Below are 20131 nucleotides of genomic sequence, written 5' to 3'. Positions count from 1 at the left end.
AAAAGCAATTTGCCTGAGGATTTGAATTTTGTCTGTTGATTTGAGTTGCTTTCTATAGTTAGGCATTTGAACGTGGGAACAGAAGGAGCAGTGGTGGTGTTGAATCCAGGAGTTCCAGGCAGTGGTTAATCGCATGGGCTCCTTGTGCAAACTTCTGTCCAAGCAGGGCGATAATGATTCATTTCCTTTGTCAGACTGCTCTGTGAGAGAGGCTCAGATTCTTCATAGAGGCAGAGTTTATGTACATGTGTTTATTTACACAATATGGTAGTAAAAGCCCTGCAAGAACGTAGTTGTTTTGGTTTTCAATACAAAATGCTTTGTGTCATCTTAGGGACTCTTTTTTCCTGAATGTAGAAGGTCAGCATATCCCACTGTTTCCATCCTGGTGAGCCAGCTTTCTGTTTGACAGCACTATCCATCTCAGTTAACACAGTTGCTCATCATGTTGCGAGCTAACATGTGGAACATGCTGCATTAGGTGGCCAAGATTTGATTCTTGGCACTTGCAAAGGGGAATGGGCTTTGCAGAAAACCTGCTCCAAGGGGGCATGTCATCCAGTGCAGTGACCCACAGAGGCTGAGCATCTCACTTGGGGGAACCTTGCTTTTGTGGCACTGCTCTGTTGTGGGAATAGAGGGAAGGAGACAGATTGACTCATGAAGGAAATTAGTCACTGTGCAGGGAGGAAATGGCCACTGCGTTTTTGAGCTTTAACAGTGAGCAGGTTCAGATACTGATCTGTCACTTGATGTGCTGCTCCAGTAACTCCACTAGAAAATAGAAGTTGAATCTCTAATTTTTGCAATTAGTCTAAAAGAAAAGACTAAGGTATTTTCATCTTTAAGGCAGCTATTACATTCCTCTAACATCTCATGGTGTAATATTGAGAATAATAGAAAAATACCTTAAACATCCATCAGCTAACAAATCTCTTGGTCAGGTTATTTACCTTCACACTGAAGGACCAGTCCATCAATATCTTTTAGACATCTTCGACAAATACTGCAGGCCATGCTGATCTTAAGGTATGAAGCTGAAGTATGCAGCATGTCCTGCAGTATCTTGGCTCTGTGCTAGCTGTCTGTAAGCTGAGGGGTGAGGTACAGGTGGGGACAGCCAATAGATTTCTGAGGTTGTTTTGTTTAATGTGAAAATTTATAGAATGTAGGGCCCTAATTCGTTACCTAGAGTTGACAGAAGCGTGCTAGTAAATTGCTATTATAACAATCTGTTTGGGAACACAACTTTCTGATATTAAAAAGGTGGGAAAAATAAAGCTATTTACTTCATCCATTATGGTTGTAGGACAAGTCTGCTTCTGTTCTAGTGCTTGGAATTGATTTCCATTAGCAAAACATTCATAAACGGTCACTTAGTTCTTTTTTATGATCAACTGAATTACAGGATCTGCATGAGAGGTTGAAGGTCCTCAGGTGCATTTTTCAAAATGCTCTGGGCATCATGCTCTGCAAAACAGTGACATGAGTAGGTGTCCCCATGTCCTCCAGGACAAAGTAAATGAGTTTGTCCAAGCTTTGGTATTGTGAAAGCTGTCTAAGCTGTAACTTGGCATGTAACAATTGTCACCTTTTGAGTTGGGAAAGTGCTATTCCCCTCAGTGTCATGGGACCGAAATAAAGCAATTTCACTTCATCCTGCAAGAAGCATCTTGCCTTTGCCCGTTCTTTTAGAACAGGGTCTTCTGTGGGAGATTGAAGAGCTGGTTGGAGGGGAAAGTAGAGCTGTGGCAGAGAATTGCTGTAGGATTTCACTCTGCCTTTGCTGCAGTTCCCCATGGCAGCCCTGCAGAGCTGCTGAGGCTGGAGTTGGTGTGTGCCTTGTGTGCAGGGCCCGGCCTTGCTCTACCCAGCGAGGTATACCCAGCTGGTATGTGCCTCCCTGAGGGGCCCTGCTGTTGGGCTGCAGCCTGGAGCTGCAGAGCTCCCCCAGGAGTGATGCTGTGTCCAAACATTTGAGCTGTAACACGCACACAGTGGTCACCTGGCCTGAGCCTCCTGTACTGGCTTGTGGTCACTTGGCTTATTATGGATCAGTTTTATTCCTGGCTGCTCAGTAAATTGGTAAGTCTTAGCACAAACAGTGTTGGAACAAAAATACATCAGGAGGTATACATGAAGGTGGTCCCATGCCTCCCTGGAAGAAGCTCTTTATCCCCACACAGTTTGGGCAGAACACATTTATTCCACAAACAGCTGGTTGTGATTTTTTGTTGATGGTGGTGGGAGCAGAGACTTTTCCAGCGAGTGCTGCCCTTGTGAAACTTCCCTTTTCTGACAGGAGCTGTGAAATGTCTTCTGGAACAGCATGGGAATTCGTTAACAGCTTGGCACTGGGGTGTGAAAGTTGGTGGTGTAAATGGCAACAAAGGTTTAATAAACATTTATGTATTTTTCTTTCATCACTTGAGTCTACACCTGACAGTAGGGAACCTGCTACATGTGCCTTTTAGAGAGGAAAAGAGTCGTGCTTTTTTAAAGGGACACCTCTTCTATGTGTAGTTTAATAAAGTTTACGTGCCCTGATGAATTTTTTTTCTTGTGGGTGAGGTATTCTAACGGGGCTGTGCAAGAGAAGGGAGCTGGTAGGAGGTACGTAGAATATACAGCGCTGAGTGCTGAGGCCAAAGTATGAAAGTAGCTGCAATCTGGTGTACCCTGCATGCTCTCCTGTGGCTTTGGGACCTGCTGTGAAAGCTGATTCCCTCCTCTGTGGGGTGGAAGAAGAACAGTGTTAGTTTGATGCTTTTAGCATTTACTTTCTTAGAATCCGTGTGAAAAAGAAAATAGTGTGATTTCCTGTGGATGCACATTTTTTTCTTTTGACCAGTTCCTTGTTAGCTTTTGTGAGTGTGTACAGGGAACTGATGTGCATTGTTGGCAGAAGTTAGCAGAGCTGACTGGGCCATTGAAATGGAGTTTGCCTTCTCTTCTCAGGTACTGGAGCTGGGTGTGTTGGCAGGGCAGTGTGGAGTGCCTGCCCTGGCTGCTCTCTGGGGGCAGCTTTAGCCAGGCACTGGCAGAATGGTTGACTGGGTTACCTGCTGTGTGTGGCCATGGCAAGGAAAGGGGTGAAGAAGAGTGAAATCATGCTCAGATGTCAAGTTGAAGAGGAAGAGGAGTGAGAAAACAACGGAGGGAAGTTATCACAGGGCAAGAGATCCTTCCCATCCCTGTCACTATAGAGATTGTCAAGCTCTGGTTCTTAAGCAATGCATTACCTTGAGCAGGGCCATTGCAAGAGGCAGTGCCTTGCATTTATGCCTCAGAGACCTCTCTTGTGCCCAGTTTCTTCTAGTGCTGTCTGTAGACTGGAGAGGGAGGAAGATTTGTGCTTGTATAGAGCTGTGTGTGGGTGGTTGGAGTGAAAGGCTGGAAGGAGAGGCTAGCAGTGGTTGGTGGGGAAGGTGTAGCACAAGAACAAGGCAGGAAGAAGGTTTTAAGTATCTTGTTGTGCCATGTGGAATTGCAATAGCTGGACTCAGAGGTGAGTGATGCTCTCTGGGGGTTGTCGCTTAGTGAGCAGAGATCAGACATTTCATCCCTGTCAGCCTTGCATCACTGGAGTGCAAAGGAGGAGAATTCTTTTGGGCCAATCAGTGCCTGGCCAGAGTAGCTGACATCCAGAGGTACCTGAGGACCTACTCCAGCTGCCTGGCTGTGAAGCTCTGATATTGCTTGCAGCCACAAGGTCAGCTTGGCTTTGGTGCTTCTACAGAGAACTGTGTTCTGGAGCACTGAGGGAGCTATCTTTACAGTCAGCTGCAGTAGGAGAGAAAGGTGGCTCTCCTGACTCTGTAGGAAGGAAACCAAGGCACAGACACATTGAGAACTCTCTTCTGGATTGTTAGTGCACATAGCTGGGGCAGGAAATAACCCAGGCTGCAAGTGTGTTCGTTTCCTTCAAGGGTTTAAATGTGTGTGCTCAGCCCTGCTCGCTGCTGTTAATTGGAGGCCCCTTGCACTTGTGGCCTGCTTTTCAGTATTACTTCAAAGCACAGACCAGATCTGTGTGACGCGGTGTTGTTCAGCCGATCATTCCAAGCCCCAGGCTGCTGTGTCTAAGAATGTGGCAGCCAGAGTGCTGTGCTCCTTCTCTCAGATTAGCCTTTGTGAGAGCAGCATGACCATCTTGCCCCTTATGGGATTATAACCATGTGTACAAATATTTGAAGGGTGTAAATACCGATGAGAGAATGGATTTGCCTAAGCTGGTACAAGAGGGTAGGGCTCTGAGGCAATTGGAAGGACCTGAGCAGATGATTAGTAGGGAAAGATCCTGTGAAATATTCCCATCTGTGCTGTCTCCAGAACCACAATAGCTTCCAACTGAATGTCAGGTAAAGGGAGAACATACCAGCTGGGGACTGTATTGAACACACACGCACAAGCTGGTTTTATATTTCTGTATCAAGAAAGGTACGGTAAAAGTGTGGTGAAACCCTGCTGAACTGTGCTTGATGAATACAGCCAAGTTTGCTGTAGCTGGGAAGACCAGATAAGCTATATCCTACACAAGTGCAAGGTAGCAGTACAGGAAAAAATGAGAGGAAACCTGAGTTCAGGTTTCTTGTGTGAGTAATGTGCAATAAATTACAAGGCTGCTGTAATCTGGGATCTTCTGACCCCTCAGTCCACTGTCACTCATGTCTGAGTCATGGTTCCCTATTCATGTGATCAAAGATTTTCTAATGAGAAGAGTTTAACAAATCGGAGTGACATTGGTGATATAATACCTTAAATAACAAGATGATACAGTGATCAGTCAGATAACATTGGGTAACTTCCTGACTGTCACTCCTTAGTGCCACTTTTTACTTTTTCATTTTAATAGAGACAGCATGTTGGTCTCACGTAACTGAGTTGTCAGTCTGTCGAAAGCTGCTGTATTTCTCTAAGCTCAAACTCTTTTGGCACGGCTTATTCTCACCCTGCTAAACCAAAATTTAAAACAAACCACCCCAAAAGAAATGAAAGAAACCCACCCGACCCTCTTCACACCTCTTTTAATCAGTTCCGTTTTACACCATCTCTAATTAACAGCTCCTTACCTTTAGTAATCCCCTTTGTCCCCCTTGCCTCTACTGCGGATATTTATAATGGGTAAACTCTTCTTCTCTCCAGTTTTGCAGTGGCATTATAAAAGGCCCAAATCAAATAATTTAGCAGTAGTATGTGTGAGGGATGCAGCTCGTACTGACATCTTGCAGTAAACTGCTGTGCAATTCCATGACAACTTGTCTGAGATTGCTAAGCAGACTGGATTTCTTGCAGTGATACTCAGCCATCCAGATCAAAGTTTTCTTTGTAAAAGCTGCTCCTTCTTGAACTGTTCATTGCTTGAGTTGTATTCTTTGTCTTTCTCCCTGATGTTTGAAAAAAGAGGGCTAAGAACTTCTCAAATATTTATTTCTCTCCCTATATACATCATTTACCAGCAAATCACTGTTTTGTCTACCCTACAAAACTTCATGACAACTGTAAGTGAAATTCAATTAGTTGGAACTATGAGACAAAGTCGCATTTTAATGAGAATATTGAAAATGTCTTCGTTCTTTGTGGGTTTTGATAGGCATTTCTGTGCATAATGGACACAGGGGTTGAAAGACACTGTTGTTAATGATTCAGCATCTCATGCCATTTCAATTAAAGCCCTAGAATTCTCTTTGAGAGTTCTTCAGAACTCTTAAGAAATCTTATGTAAAAAATAACAGAAGCAACAAAGATTGAGGCTCCTTGTATTTGTAGGCTTTGCTAAAATTAGTGTTGCATTTTTTATGGAAAATGTGACATATAAAGAAATGTTAGAATGTCATATTTATAGATACATAAATGGAATGTATTTTAAGTTTTACTTTGGTTTATATATAAAAACGCTTATATGGTATATTTATAATTTAGTACACACACATTTTATACATATACATGCATACAAATATATATTTATATAAAAGTGTAATATATGTGGAAGCAAAAGCTCAGAATTAAATTAATGAATTAATATCAGATTACTTGTCATCCTTATTCTCCATTTCTGCTGTTATTTAAAACAACATCATTATCCCAGCAGCATGATTTCCAGTGAATATCTGAGTTTTTGATAAGCTCTATGTGGAAGTTCTTAACTTCTGACTAGTGGTCAGGAAGTATCTGTCTTTCCTTTTCTTCCTGCCACCCCTCCCCAAACTGGCATACAAAAGTTAGCATGTTGATCAGGCATTCTGATCCCAATATATTATTTACAGGATTCTTGTGATGGAACAAAACCTTCTACAAATAATAATCTATTTTTCTAGATGGCAAACATCTGGGTAGTATAAGTAAATGGGTAATTTATTAGTGTTTGAACAGCTTAAAGGAGGGTAAGTAAAGGTAGCCCTGAACAGCTCAGCACTTGTGACGCTGCTTTCCGTCTCATTTGCGGTCTGTGACTGAGCACAGCAGGCTCGTAAGCAGGAGAGGGGGCAGGGGGAAAGGAGGGAGCAGAGGGGACACAATGGGCTTTGGGTGTTCCAGTGAGACTCTTTCATCCCTCTTTTTGTGAGATCCCACATACCTGCAAAGGGACTTCAGCGTTGAGTGCTTTGGAGCACATCACGTTTTGGTGGCAGCTCTGCCGGTTCCAGTGAACCTGTTGCAGTGGTGTGTGTGTCATTTGTTTGTTCCATGGTGAGAATGGATCAAACTTGGGCTATGCTCTGGGAAGAAATCATTAAACCTTTTGTTCTTGTCTCCTTTGTTTCTGAGCCATATTGCTCGGGCTGCATCAGTGCTTTAGTTCAGTGAGGGCCACGTTCTTTAATGCTTTCCATTCACTTTATGTTGCAGGCTGCGTGCAAAAAGGTAACACTGCAGGACAGAGGTTTATTGAAGCTTTGTACTCTTCAGGGAAAGATTTGCCTGTACTCTGTCAGTTTTATAAACCAGTGAAGAAGTGCTGGGGAAGTGGAGCCACAGGCTTTTTTGTGCAACAGCAACCATTACAGTAGTTTGAGGTGAAAAGAAAATCAAGTTCACTCTGAAAGGTCTGTGTGTACTTGATTTAAAACTTAGACCAGTATATAATAAATTTAGATTCGTCCTGTTTCCCTTCCCAGCCTCTCAGCTAAACCCATCCTCTTCTAGTCTGAGAAATACTACTGGTTTTGACTAAAACTGAGAAATGGTCTTGATTAGTTTCAATTAAAAATAAAATTTTGTTGTCTCTTTTTTTTTTTTCTTCTTCATGAAGCTGAAAATGAAGCAGTGCTTTATTTAAAAGTGGGAATAAATTAGGTTAGGCTAGGTCTTCCCCTGTCCCGAAAAGGAAAATGAGGTGCAGTTAACAGTCTGCTAGCTAACAAGCTAAATATTTAAACATTCAGTAGGATGAGCAAAGCTTGGTGCTGGTTAACATGTTAGAATAGCTCTTTTTTTTTCCCTTCCTTCCTTGTTTTTTCTCTTTTCTTTTTTAGATTTTTAAGAATATTCTTATCTGCTGAATTTTTTTTCCATTCCCTCCTCTAGATAAGGAAAGCAGCCGTTTAACCCAGTGGCATGAAGAGCTTGATTTTTTGTTCCTGATGCAGACTGCCCTGCCCCATCTGCCTTCCCCACAGGCACACAAAACCGAGCCCACCCCCAGCTGCTTCTTTCTTTAACCTAACAGAGGTAGGGCGCATCCCCCAGATCAGCTTCTGCTTATTTAGAAGTAAATCCCACCTTTCAGAGTTCCTGGTTTGCCTTGGGTGCAGGTTCCCTGTGCAGCATTTGTGATGGCTGTACTGCTGGAGAGAAAGCAGAGCTCTTTCTGCTGGCTGGTGTCTGGTCTGACACATTTATCATCAGTGCCCCATTCTGAATCTTGCTGCTCGTGTTTGGGGGAATTGGTTTGGGCATGTGGAGAGCAAAGCTGCTTGGCTCCAGGGAAGCTTGTGGTGTAAAGCAATACTTCTCAGTCCCCTTTAAACATGTAGACAAACTAAGTATGAAAGCCATTTTGGTTTTAAACTGAAAACCTAACAAAGTAGGTGTAGAAAATCTGAGGAGGCTAAACAGATGGTTTCAAATGGCAAAAGAGAGGCCAGCACCCTGACCCCCTGCTCAGTGTCTCCTGTCTCTTCAGGAGAGATCCTCCTGGCAGTGACAGCAAAGGGTCAGTTCAGACAATTTCTCACTGCTGTACATGAGCATTGTGGAGAGGACCTGGCTTTAATCCTCCTGGTCCTTGCTGGAATATAAATGAAGCTGTCAATCAGCTGCTGTGTTTGACATTTGGGTCCTTTCATACCGGTTGAATTTTACAAGGGCAATCTGCCCTCCTGCATTGTTTGTCATCAGGGGTCTGCAGCAGATTAAATGGCTGCATTTAATGGAATGGAATGCAAAAGGATGAGCAGAAGACAATGCTATTAGTGACCTCCTTTTACCTACTATCCTGCTCACTGGAAACCCACTCAGAGAGTACTGGTGAAGGTTCAAATTCAAGCTATGTCTGGGAGAAGTGGGTGTGTGTACCCTCCTCCCATCCACTGAGCTACCTGATTGTTCAGGCTACATGTCTCTTCCTTTACTGGTGGAGGGCTTATGGAGGATTGCTCATACTCTATCTTTTGGCCAGTAAATACCTTTGATTTATCCAGACAATTTAAAATAATATATGTTTATACAGGTGTGATTAAAAAAAAAAGGCATTGCATGAGGTTGGATGAGATGAGGTTGGGGCATTTTTCACTGTGTATTTATGGGCAATTTTACTTTCAACCTTATTCCAAATGAAAAATAATTCTTCTAGAATGAAGTAACTGTCAAGAAAGCTAGAATAGCCCTGGGATCTGGGGTCTGTATTTTATTCTGTTTTTACTTCCCATACTGTTTTGTGTGCATAGCACCTTTGTCTTCACCTGGCTGTTTCCAAGTTACCAACAAAGAGTTAAATTCAAACAAGCTAGGAGGAGGATGCATGTGCCAGTCAGGATTCGCATCTAAATTGCTTTCATACTTTATTTTTATAATATATTTACTGCTTAGCCACATTTTGGCCTTTTTCCTTTTTCTAACAAAAATCATTATGTGGTATAGCTAGTAGATAATTCCTACTTTTACAGAGACAACACCATGCTAAAAATGTCCCTTGGCATAGGGATTGTTAACTGATGGCAATTTGTCTGCCTTTCTGAGTATGTTTTTCTTCGGTACCAGCTATAGAATCTATGAAATAATCTGTGGGGGAAAAATGTGTTTATCTTGTGTTGAAACTGAGATGGACCAAATGCTTGAAGAAAAAAATCTATCAAATAATGAGCTACAGAGAATACTGTATTTTTGCAAGATCCTGGAAGGAGATGCTTAGGCAGTATTATGTGGCAGTCAGCATGAGAAAATTGGCATTTCGTGAAATGCTACCACAGAATATGCTTCAAACATCACTATTTATGGATTATATACATGAATTTATATATCCATGTATATAGATAAGATCAATTACATAGTTTTAAGCGTTGATGATGTGTCTAAAAGCTACATGCATTACAAACATAAAAGTTTCCTTTTCTGTGGCATAACTATGGAGAACGAGTCTTGCTTTTCTCAGTGTGAAAGCTGTATTTGTTTGAATAATGAAATGAAGAGTGGTATTTTGTTAGTGATTATTAATAGAGTATTATTAATATTTTATTGTGATGCTTTCAAATAAAAGACTACACCTACTAGGGTTCTTTTAGGGGGTGAGGTTGTTTTTTTTTCTTTTGATATATCTATTAAAAGAGCAGAGCAGCACCATATATTTGCAATTTCTGATCTCTAAAAATCCTCCCTGCCATAAATGTGTATGTGAAGTTGAGAACCTAATTAAAAGATTAACAGCATGTACAGTAATTTACCCAAAAGGCATGTGTTAATTTGTTAAAACACTAAAGATCTTAATGCTTTCTTTTTTGATGCTATCAAAATATTTTCTGTGGAACTGGTTGAACCTGGTCTCTTCATTACAAATTCTTCTGCAGAGTAAGACAACTTAATTTCATATCTAATTGCATAAGGAATTATAAATTATATTTTCTAAGAGACCTATGACACTAAAACACAGAATGAACAAATAAAATGGATTTGTTCTAGTACAAATGAAGATATATGGCAGTATTTTTATTACAGACAACATTTGTTTGGGCTGAGTGTATGAATATTTTACAATAAGATGCAAAGTGCTATTTGTTGAGCAGTCATTCTAGCAATGCATCTTATGGTGTTTTTCAACTAATTGCCATGAAGAAACCCAAATCAACAAAACCCAGGCCCACCCATAAAATAAAATCCTATGCAGAATGAGATAAATCTGTTCCAAGGGAAATACATTTTATGTGCATTTATAAAAGTGGGATCTGCTTCTTGGATCAAACATACAACTTTTCTTTTGTTCCCAGAGGAAAGACCTGTTGATTCCAAAAGTGTGCTTTAGCTCAGCAAGAACGTGACTTGCTGCGTGTAAAATGATTTCCAGAGATACTGCAGTGTAGACTGGAGCACACAGGTGAAGGATTTCATGACTGGTTTCTCTTGGGCGTGATGTATAGAACAGTTTACTGGATGTGGGGCATTTTTCTGATGCAAAAGGAAATGTAGGTCCTGTCCTGGCTCCATTGGTTGCCATTCTGCTGCACAGTTAGGATGTCCCTCCCTCCTGGGGACTTGTGGAATCCTGAGCAACTCTGCCCTCCTGCCTTGAAAACACAGGAGGTTGTCCTTTGGAAACAACAGGGTGTCAAACAATACCAAGTGACATCGTAATCTGAGAACTGAATATTAACATTGTGGCAGAATTCAGTAGAAACTGGTATTTATTAAAGATTTGTCTTTTGTAGCTTCTTATAGAATTGTGTTCTGGCATTGAAAGTTTAAAATATTTTATAGTACATTTACTATTTTGTACTGCCCTATGTCAGTGTTGGTGCCAAGGCTGTTTGAATGTTACTGAACATCTGTTTAACTAGCTTAGATTAAACCCTAATAATTATTTAGTGCAAGGAACAAATTAATATTACACTGATATTTGGAGGGTTGAATTAATAAATTTATCACAAGGATTAGTTTGAAATTGCACAATGAGATGTTCTTTTATTTATTTATCCAGAAGTACTTTTGTTATGAAGTTTACTAATACAGAGCTGCTTCTGTCAAGCTATTATTCCTAGACGCTAAAAGATCAATGCCAAATTGTCTAAATCCCAATATATTGATGGATTTGTGAGTTTTCTGGAAGGGGGACAAAAGAGTAGTATGTCACTTCATAAAGGTGAGTAGGAAAGAAATGTAATAAATTTAGCTAGAGAGCTTCTGTAGTCTCTTTTGAGTGGTATGAGACAAAAAATTCAGCATTTATGGTGAAATGTAGATTGCCCTTTAAAAAAAAAATTACGCCTGATAATCCAAAGTAGTTTCAATAACAAGGTTAAGGAACACTTTTGTAATCATACAAACATGAGATTTTTTTTCCCCCTTAGCTTTCTGTAGCTCTGTATTAAAACTTTATTTTGCAAGAACTTCGTATGCTACACAGTTTCGAGTGTGTATTGGTACAGGAAAGTAGGGAGAGAGAAAGCAAAAAAGAAGAGAGACAGAGAGGTTTTTCTACACTCTGTGTAATAGCAATATCATGACTTTGTGAGGGACAGCAGTGTGATTTTTGGTGGTGTAGTAAGCACCAGCGCTAGGTCACTGAGCAAATCTCTGTCCCACTCTTCTCCTTGCTGTCCAAAGTTGGGGTGCAGTTGCAGGTACAGCTGTAGCACTGGCATGGCTCTGTGATGCCCCAGGGCACAATGTATTGTGCCCTTCCACAATACATTGTGGAAGGAGGGGCTGCTACAGAACAAAATTGCCATCGTACATCTTCAAGGCTTCTCCTGAATCCTTATCTTTTTTTATCTGGGTCTCTTGTGCACAAACTCACATTTTGCATGTAAATGTGAAGGAGATGGAGAAATCTTAGCTGCAGATGGGGAAAAAAAAAAGCCTCCAGTGTCTTCATATTTTAAAAAAATCCAGAATTAGAAGGAGATAAATTTATGTAACCTTTGCACCATAATAATATGGCAAGACCTGACACAAAGCCATAAGGCTTTTTTCACAGATTCAGTTGTCTGGAAATTGTGCAATGCTGTTTAAATAGAATGTCTTTTAATAGCTCACAAGAAATTAAAAAAATACATTAAAAAAGTCATGTTTTCACCAAGGATTACATGATGGCAGTGTTAACTCCAGTGCAATTAATAGACAGCGTGTACTTTGTTTTCCTTTGAGTGCTTAGCATTTTCTCTAGATTTTATCTGGTCACGTATCCAGGAACTGGATATGGATGCAAGCTGCTGTTAATTGAACTGTATTTAGGACTATTAAAGCCCTTGTATGTGCAGTATGGCAGGATGTGTATCTCAGTGTGCAATTGCAGCAATGTCACCGTGGCATGGTGTATCCTGTAGTAGATAGGCAGCCCCTTGTCCACATATTTTTAGATACAAAACTTAATTGGTTTATGACAAAATAACTTCTTATATTGGCATAGCATTTATCTTTTACAAAACCTGCAGTTATTTTCCCAGAACAGTTGGGAGGTGCAGTTTGTCACTTAACAGGGAGAAAGATGGAATATGTTCTAATTTTGTCATGGAGCATGGGCCCATTGAGTCAGGCCTTGTGTCGTAGGAATTTCTCTGTATAAAGGGAGGCTGGTTTCCCTGGAGGTCCTGGTTTCTCCTATCTCAAACACCTACTGAATGTCTTTTTACATCCAGCTAGTTGTATGACGTAGTATTTGGGGGGAAGAAGACACTGTTTTATAGGAGAACTGATCAGTTCACGTCTGGAAACAAAAAAAACCACCCCTTACTTCTGTGCTTGATAGATTAAGTCTTTTATATAACATGTTTTATAGAAAAGGGCTATGTTTGTACAGAAGGAGGTGCCAGAACGCTAATAGAACTATAGTAGCTCATCTGATGGGTGGGACAGATTTCTGTTTGGAAAAAAAAATTAACCCCGTGTGGGAGTGTAATCTTTGGCATTGTTAATTCTTGACATTTTGTTTCCCATACTTCTGGGGCTTTTGATGAGGGGAGCTTCATCTTCTCTGTAAAAATTTAATTTGTAAAGATAAAAAAAAATTCTTAGAGGATTCCATCAGAAGCTTGTTAGCATGATCCTGTCCTTGGCATGAGAACATGGAAGAGAAAAGAATCCAAGCATTTTAATTTGCTGGGAACAAAAAGAAGCTGGTTGGTAACTTTGGGATGCAGTCTTGCTCTCTGAAGCACATTTCTTTGCGGGCGTGCAGGCATGTGACAGTGTGATCCTACATGGGGCTTGGTTGGTTTCAAGCATGCCTGGGGCCTCCTGTGGCCCTTTTGTTATTTCTCAGCCTTTGGCACTGAGTGCTGGTGGGGGATGTGTGGAGATGGGGAAACAAGAGAAATGGATATTAGAATTCAGTAGCAGATTTAAATTAAGCAGAAACCTCAGTATGTTATAAACTTGTAAGGCTATATATACACTATGGCATGTGGCTGGACCATAGTTATGCTCAGCAAACCACTGAGTATTGTAGGACAGTTCATACATTTTCTAGTTCTTCCCGGAAAAAAAAAGAGGATTTCAGTACTAAGTAATACCTTATTATCGTATTTCTAACTATTGGCAGCAAAGCAATTTGAACTTTCAAAAATAGCAGATTAGATATTTCCATAAAACTATACATACCATTTAGCATCTTACAGATGTTCTGGGAGAACAGCACAGGGATTGACAGAAACTGGAGGTGACTTAGGGAGCTAACAGAGTTTAGGGAAAGTTATGGAAAAGCAGTGCTTTCCAACAGATGTACTGTGAGGGCAGATGGGAAAGGACCAGCAATGCCAAAGCAGGAACTGCTCATCACAAACATGACTTTTTCAGCGAAGAGGAGTCCAGGCTGACAATGTCATTTGGAGCCTTGCATCCTTAGTAGGAAGAGTTAAGAACAGGAGTGAAAAAGCTGGTAGTAGTAGAGATAATGTCCTGACCTCTTAAAAACATAATGTCCTGGCCTCTTAAAACATAAGCATGAAGTGCCTATGTCAGAAGAAAATACTCCTCAAAATGGTGGAAGCTGAAATCAGGGTTCTGCTACTATTGTAATAAGACCAAAAATTAAACTAGAAAGTTTTGACTTGGCGTGAAAACTAAGTGAAATAGAAAACTTAAATAGGCATCCAATGCTGTGATGTAGGGTCCGAAATCAGCTCACACATTGCTGTTAGTTCATAGTTGTTAATGCTGTAGCTTCAATAAGGGATCCTTTACCAGAAAATTAAGCCATGTTTTGAGTTACAGAACTGTAAATAAAGTCAAATGCTTCTGAAGTCAGTGGAGTTTTTGGTTTCCACTGATGCAGTGGAGGGTGGAGGTTGAAACGTGATTTGTGTTTCCAGTTGTATTTCAAACTTGTTTTATATGAAGAAGTAAATAATGTGTTGTGAGGTGGATTGGGATCATAGGCAGCCCAGGTTGACATAATTTTATATATATAAAGTAAGTGGTTACTGATCCTATACTCGATTGTTTACGAAGAGCTTATTTGAGGTGTTCCATCCATGTAAGTTTTCATCTGGATCCTAATATGGAAAGCCAAACACAATACAGCTATTCTTGAGTGAGTTATTTAGCTACAGGAGATATAGGCCAAAGCCATTTTACTACAGAACATTTTTCCTTCCATGAAAGCCATCCTTTTGCAGGATACTTTCTGTTTAATTATGTTCGGAGTAATTTGATTGTTATTTCTAATCTATCATCAAAGTTTGGGTTTTTGCTTGCTTATGTGAATATCTGAGACACAGTGACTAAGACTGGGATAACAAAATAGGGATTGCCTGTAGGAATGCTCTTACCACTTCAGAGTCATGGAGGAAGACAACCTATGTCCTCAGAGGCCAGAAGTGTGGGAACTCCAAGACTGAAAGTGAGGAGCCATGTGTGTCTTAATATATGTAAGATTTTACTTAGTTTCAAGTACTTTCTTTAAGATTGGAGGAAGGAGAAAGCTGCAGAGGGTAGGGAGACACATGAAACTTGGGGTTAAGAGCCTTCAAGTAGGGTAAAGTGTTGCTTTAGTTGTGTGTGTATGTCTGCGTTTGACTGAAGGTAGGGATAGCAGATATCCACTGTTCTGGCAAGGACTAAGAAGTTGGTCTTTAACTTGACTAATATGTATGTGTATGTAGGAAGGTTTTAAAAGAAGGGGAAAATAGTTGTTAATTTGGGCTATTTTTGGTTGAAACAAGGAGAAATACAGTAACTTTTTGTTTCCAGAGAACTTTTTAGAAATATTAATTCAAATTCAGATTCATACATTTTGTGAGGTTTTTACGTAGGGTGGAAAGCAGGGTACCTTGTCTGACTGCATCTATAAAACAAGATGGTGCCTTCTTTTCTATGAAGCTTAAGGTAAAAGAGTTTTAAAGCCCAAGGTGGTTAGTACTTGTCTTTAGACTTCTAAATAATATAAAAATGCAAGAGATTTTTATTTGATTAACTCTTTTCTAAAAAAAAATTATTAACAAGGTGCTTATGGATAAACAGTCATCAGAAGCTTTAGAAATTGTGGGAGATTTATGATGTCATATGATGTCATTACAGCAATACGCTGCATTGTAAAACTTCAGAGCAACCACTGCTGTACCACCAGGGTGAATAATGGAGCATTCATTCACTCCTACTAAATCCCAACATCAAATATTCCACAGGCTCTCCTAAAACAGAAGTTGTGCCTGTAGGAACATGTACTGAGAAATAATGTTTTGGAGGGTATAATCAGAGTACCTCAAAAAGAGTGGTAGATATTTTAATTCCCAGAAGTTGTTGTGTTAAAACTGTAGAAAAGAGATTCTTCGAGGTGAAGGCTCTTCATATGGAAGCAGCTGGAAAAAATCTTGGCTATCTTGTGAGGAACTGGTGAGAAGGAGCACTGGAGGCCAAATGCTGCTCGCTTACACCATCCTATGTTTGGGGTAGCGCCAAAGACGAGTGCTTTCCCTGCTGTGACTGGGCTGGGGGAGTACAGCTCTGAGGGGCCTGAGCTACCAGTGACTCTACTCTAAACCACACATAAAACAAGTTTAGCAATCTTGGACTGTTGAACAATGATTCATTTTATAATATGACCGCAAAATGTAGCTGTGTTGGTAATGATTACTTCAAACAGCTTGAGAAGCTGAATGAGCAAAGAGGAGTTGGGATTACCCTTAGCCCTACTGAGTGTCCTTGTTGGGCTGGAGGTCAAGGCTTCCTGGTATAGCTTTTGCCCTGGGCTGCACAGACAGGCAGGGCAGAGCTCTGCTTGCAGTAGACAGACAAAGGTCTCATTCTTTAGTGGTAAATGTGCTTTAATAGCCACCACTGTATACTAATACTTAAAATGAAAGGAAATGTTAAGTCTGCTGCATGTTACTTGTTCAGGATGTTAACAGCTGTATGGCAAATACATCTAGAGTAGAGAAGGGAGAGGAAGATACAAGCAACTTTCATAGCCATCCTTTCATATCTGTAATTACATCCAGACTTAGCAGCAGTGTCATTTCATTTTGCAAGGGAACGTGGCAGCCCTTGAAGTGAGATTTGTTGGTGTTCAATCCCACATGGTAGAAAAGGTCCATTGTGCTCTGACCTGCTTTAAAACAAACCATACTAAACCATGCATGCATATTCAAAGAGTCCCCCCTTTTTATAGACAACTGCCATTTGTTGCAAGGGTTGCTATGGCAAACCAGGGCAGAAAATCCTGTCTTGATGTTAAAGTGAAATACTCAGAAATTTTAAGAAGACAGATTTTGAGAATATAAATTAATTAAATGGCAGTAATTGCACTATTGCACTATCTTGCCAGCGAAATAGCTATTCCTGTGAGAGTCTATTACTGTGTTAGGTCTTGGAGCAGAGTGTAATTTTTTGAATGTGCTCTAGGTTTTCAAAATCTGTCTTTGTGCTTTTATTTAATTCTAACTAATGATAAATAGTAGCTTAGCCTTGCAAAGGTGGTCATCATCCAGTGTGATTGAGTTGTTAAATCTGTAAGAAGACTAAGCATTTGCAGTTTGGGCTTTAAACTGACAGAAATAGCTTACTATAACCTCACCAATCTGGCCTACACAGCTGCTGGATAGTTTGCTGGTTTGAGATCATTGTGTTTGGATTTGGACAGGAAATGTTGTGTTTCTTCCAGATAGAAGTCCTACAGTGTCTAATGTGCCTTTTGCTCTTTGGCTGCTGGAGGTGCAAAGTGTCAGGCAAGAAGGAGACTTCTATGGTACATTTACTTCATTTGAGAGAAAAAGGAAAAAACCAAGGCTTTTTTTGTTGCTTGTCTTATTCAGCCCCCCATGTCCTGAGTACTTAACAGGTCTGACCTTACTGCAGTTGTGCCCTTCTTCAAATCAGCAAGGAAATGATGAAGAATAAATGTCAGAAACAGAACTGATAAAATGGATGCTGCCTAGTGTCTTTTTAGTGTAATTCAAAAAGCTGCTTGGACTTTTTTTTTTCCCCTTTAAATACTGAAAACAAAACAGTTTTGTCTCCTTATATCTCTATAAGGAGTTACTCACTAAAGTGTTTCCTTACATTTTTAAGTGGGTCTGTGTTACTGTCCCTTGATAGTATTTGGGGAGAAATGAAGATGAAAATGCTTGTTTCCCACATCTGACATAGGAGATTCAGATTGAAAAGGAGAAAGAAACAAACCACTATACAGAAAAAGAAATGAACAATGTTTTTTGTAGATGCCTTACCTTGGACCATGAGGAACCTCACTCAGGGTGCCCTGGTGAGTGAAATCCTTTCTGTAGGTGTTCTCCAAGCATCTCTGGTCTTCGCTCTGTTGATCTCAGTTGGTCAATCAGCCTCTGCTTGGCTGAATGTGGGCACAGGCCAGTGGCTCTGCGTTGATGATGCCAGTATTGCCAGCCTTATGAATTGACCATCTGCTGTTTGCTTTTGTGTGCACTTAAGAATCAGGCAGGAAGAGCACTGGCAGTAGCCTAGGATTAGTACCTACATCAAAGTTCAGGAACTCTAGAATCTTCTAAGTTTTGCCACTGCCTATTTGTCTTCAAAACGTCATCTTTAGCTGTACTACTAGCACAGCTTGCTGTAGGTGGTTCTGCTGGTTAACAGAGGTAAATACCTGCTGCTGACAAACTTCCAGAGTTCATTTTATTACCCTGAGAGTGTCATTTTGTACATTCCCCTTGGAATGCCTGGTCCCCTTGGTCCCTTTGGTTCCTGAGTAGGCAGTAGACTGGCCAATGAATCCAAAGAATGGAATGTGACAAAGCTTCTGTGTTGTGGATTGAATTTTATAAGTTTGGAAGAGGGACCAGCAGGTTCCCAAATGGGAATTAAAAAAAAGAGGAATGTAAAAATGTTTCTAACTAGTTCATGTCAGCATCTTAATCTGGAACTGGCCGTGTCTAATGCAAGATGCTTTTCATGCCATTGTGTTTGCCAGCTACCTCTTAGACTAAGGCATCTGTAGTGATTCAAGAGTTCAACTTTGTGTTAGAAAAAGAAAGGCACTTGTGCAATATCATTAAAAGCTGAACCAGTTTTTTTTTAATATTACTTCCTTGAATCCACTGTCTTTCCTAGTATTTTATGAGGCATTTTTCTTCCTTGTTGCATTTGTTGTTATTCAATGGAGAGATTTTTCACTGTGTTACCTACCTTAAAATGATCTCATTTTCAAGGATAAAATTAAGGAGTTCTGAAAACCTGGATATTCTAATGGTCACTAGTGCAGAGATTAGTTGTAGGTGGCTGTGTGCTTTGAAAAGGAGTTTTGTATCCACTTAACTTTTCTTAAAAATGACAACTAAATAATTAAAAAAATACAAAAATGGTTAATTGAGAACTACTTTTTAATATGTGTTTCAGTCATTCCTTACTGGTAAAAATATGCATAAAATGTTGTGGCTACAACCACAATATGCATGTTTATTAGATGTGTTTTTATACTGTGTCTGCATTGTAAATGAATAATCGTTATCTTAAATGCTGTATATTTCCTCTACGGTTGCAACCACAATTAAACAGATTCCCTGTGTGGAATTATATCCCCAGCTACTTCCTCCCAAGGTATTTTTAAACTTTTTGCCTGAATGATGTGCATTATTTTAATTACAGCACATAATAATTATCTGGAAGATACTGGCTATTATGTCAGTCCGAGGTGGCACTAAGTCCTTTCCTTCTCACAATTAACAGAATAATACTTGTGTCAGAGGTAAGCAGGGATATGGACCCCAGTTAAATCCTAGCAGACATGTCATTATTGTAGCAGGGGAAAGCAAAGGAGCAGGTCCCTCCCTGGGTGAAAGCACCGGCAACAAACGGGTGGCTGTATTTGTTTTGGCAGGTTGAAGCTGTTGTGAGCCCGCAGTCCCAGCCAAAACCAAGTGAGCTTGGACTTGACTTGAGCTGTTTCTCAAATGTTTTTGTTAACTCTCACTTTTTTTTTTTTAATTCCCCATGTTGTTTTAATTATATTTCTCAGTGCTGGGAACATCACACTAGATCTTCCATGTTTCAGGATTATTTGTGAGAAGATTTCTCATCAGCTAATAGCAATTGTTTAACAAAAAATCTTCATTGGTTAGGGTAAAATCTGAGCTCAGATGTGTGATCACATAAGGGAAAATTCCATTGAGACTTGGAGTGGAATGAAGCCCCCTCCTTAATACTTTTGTCTAACATATGTCACTGTATTAAAAATAATTACTTTGGTTCCTTAGAGGGGAAGAAGAAGGGTTTTTTTAAAACCTGGAATTCTATATTGAGTAGGCAAATAAACTCTTGAGATTGCTTTCATTGGAAAAGGATATTTTAAATGGTACCTTTTACTTGAACGTTGGCCAGTTTAATTTAGATTATTGCTTCTGACAATTAACCTCGTGTTGGGCTGCACTTGTCTCATTAGCAACGTGGCGAGTGATGAACTTGGATCCATGAGGGCTCAGCTCTCACCTGGGAAACTCCCCCGCCAAGGCTGTGCCACTGCTTATTAACAAAGTATTAACAATTTATTAACAAATCCACCTCAAAGCTGTCT

At 40.2% G+C, this 20131-nt stretch overlaps 1 protein-coding gene across 1 annotated transcript in view; it reads left to right on the top strand.

The window, feature by feature from the left end:
• Positions 1 to 20131, top strand: part of SATB2 (SATB homeobox 2) — a 128632-nt gene that overhangs the window by 21469 nt on the left and 87032 nt on the right. The gene's annotated exons all lie outside the window — the stretch shown is intronic.

This window comes from Melospiza georgiana, chromosome 7 (genome assembly GCF_028018845.1).
Source record: "Melospiza georgiana isolate bMelGeo1 chromosome 7, bMelGeo1.pri, whole genome shotgun sequence".
Taxonomy (NCBI): Eukaryota; Metazoa; Chordata; class Aves; order Passeriformes; family Passerellidae; genus Melospiza; species Melospiza georgiana.
Note: the sequence above shows the minus strand (reverse complement) of the source record. Positions and strands in the feature narration are given on the sequence as shown.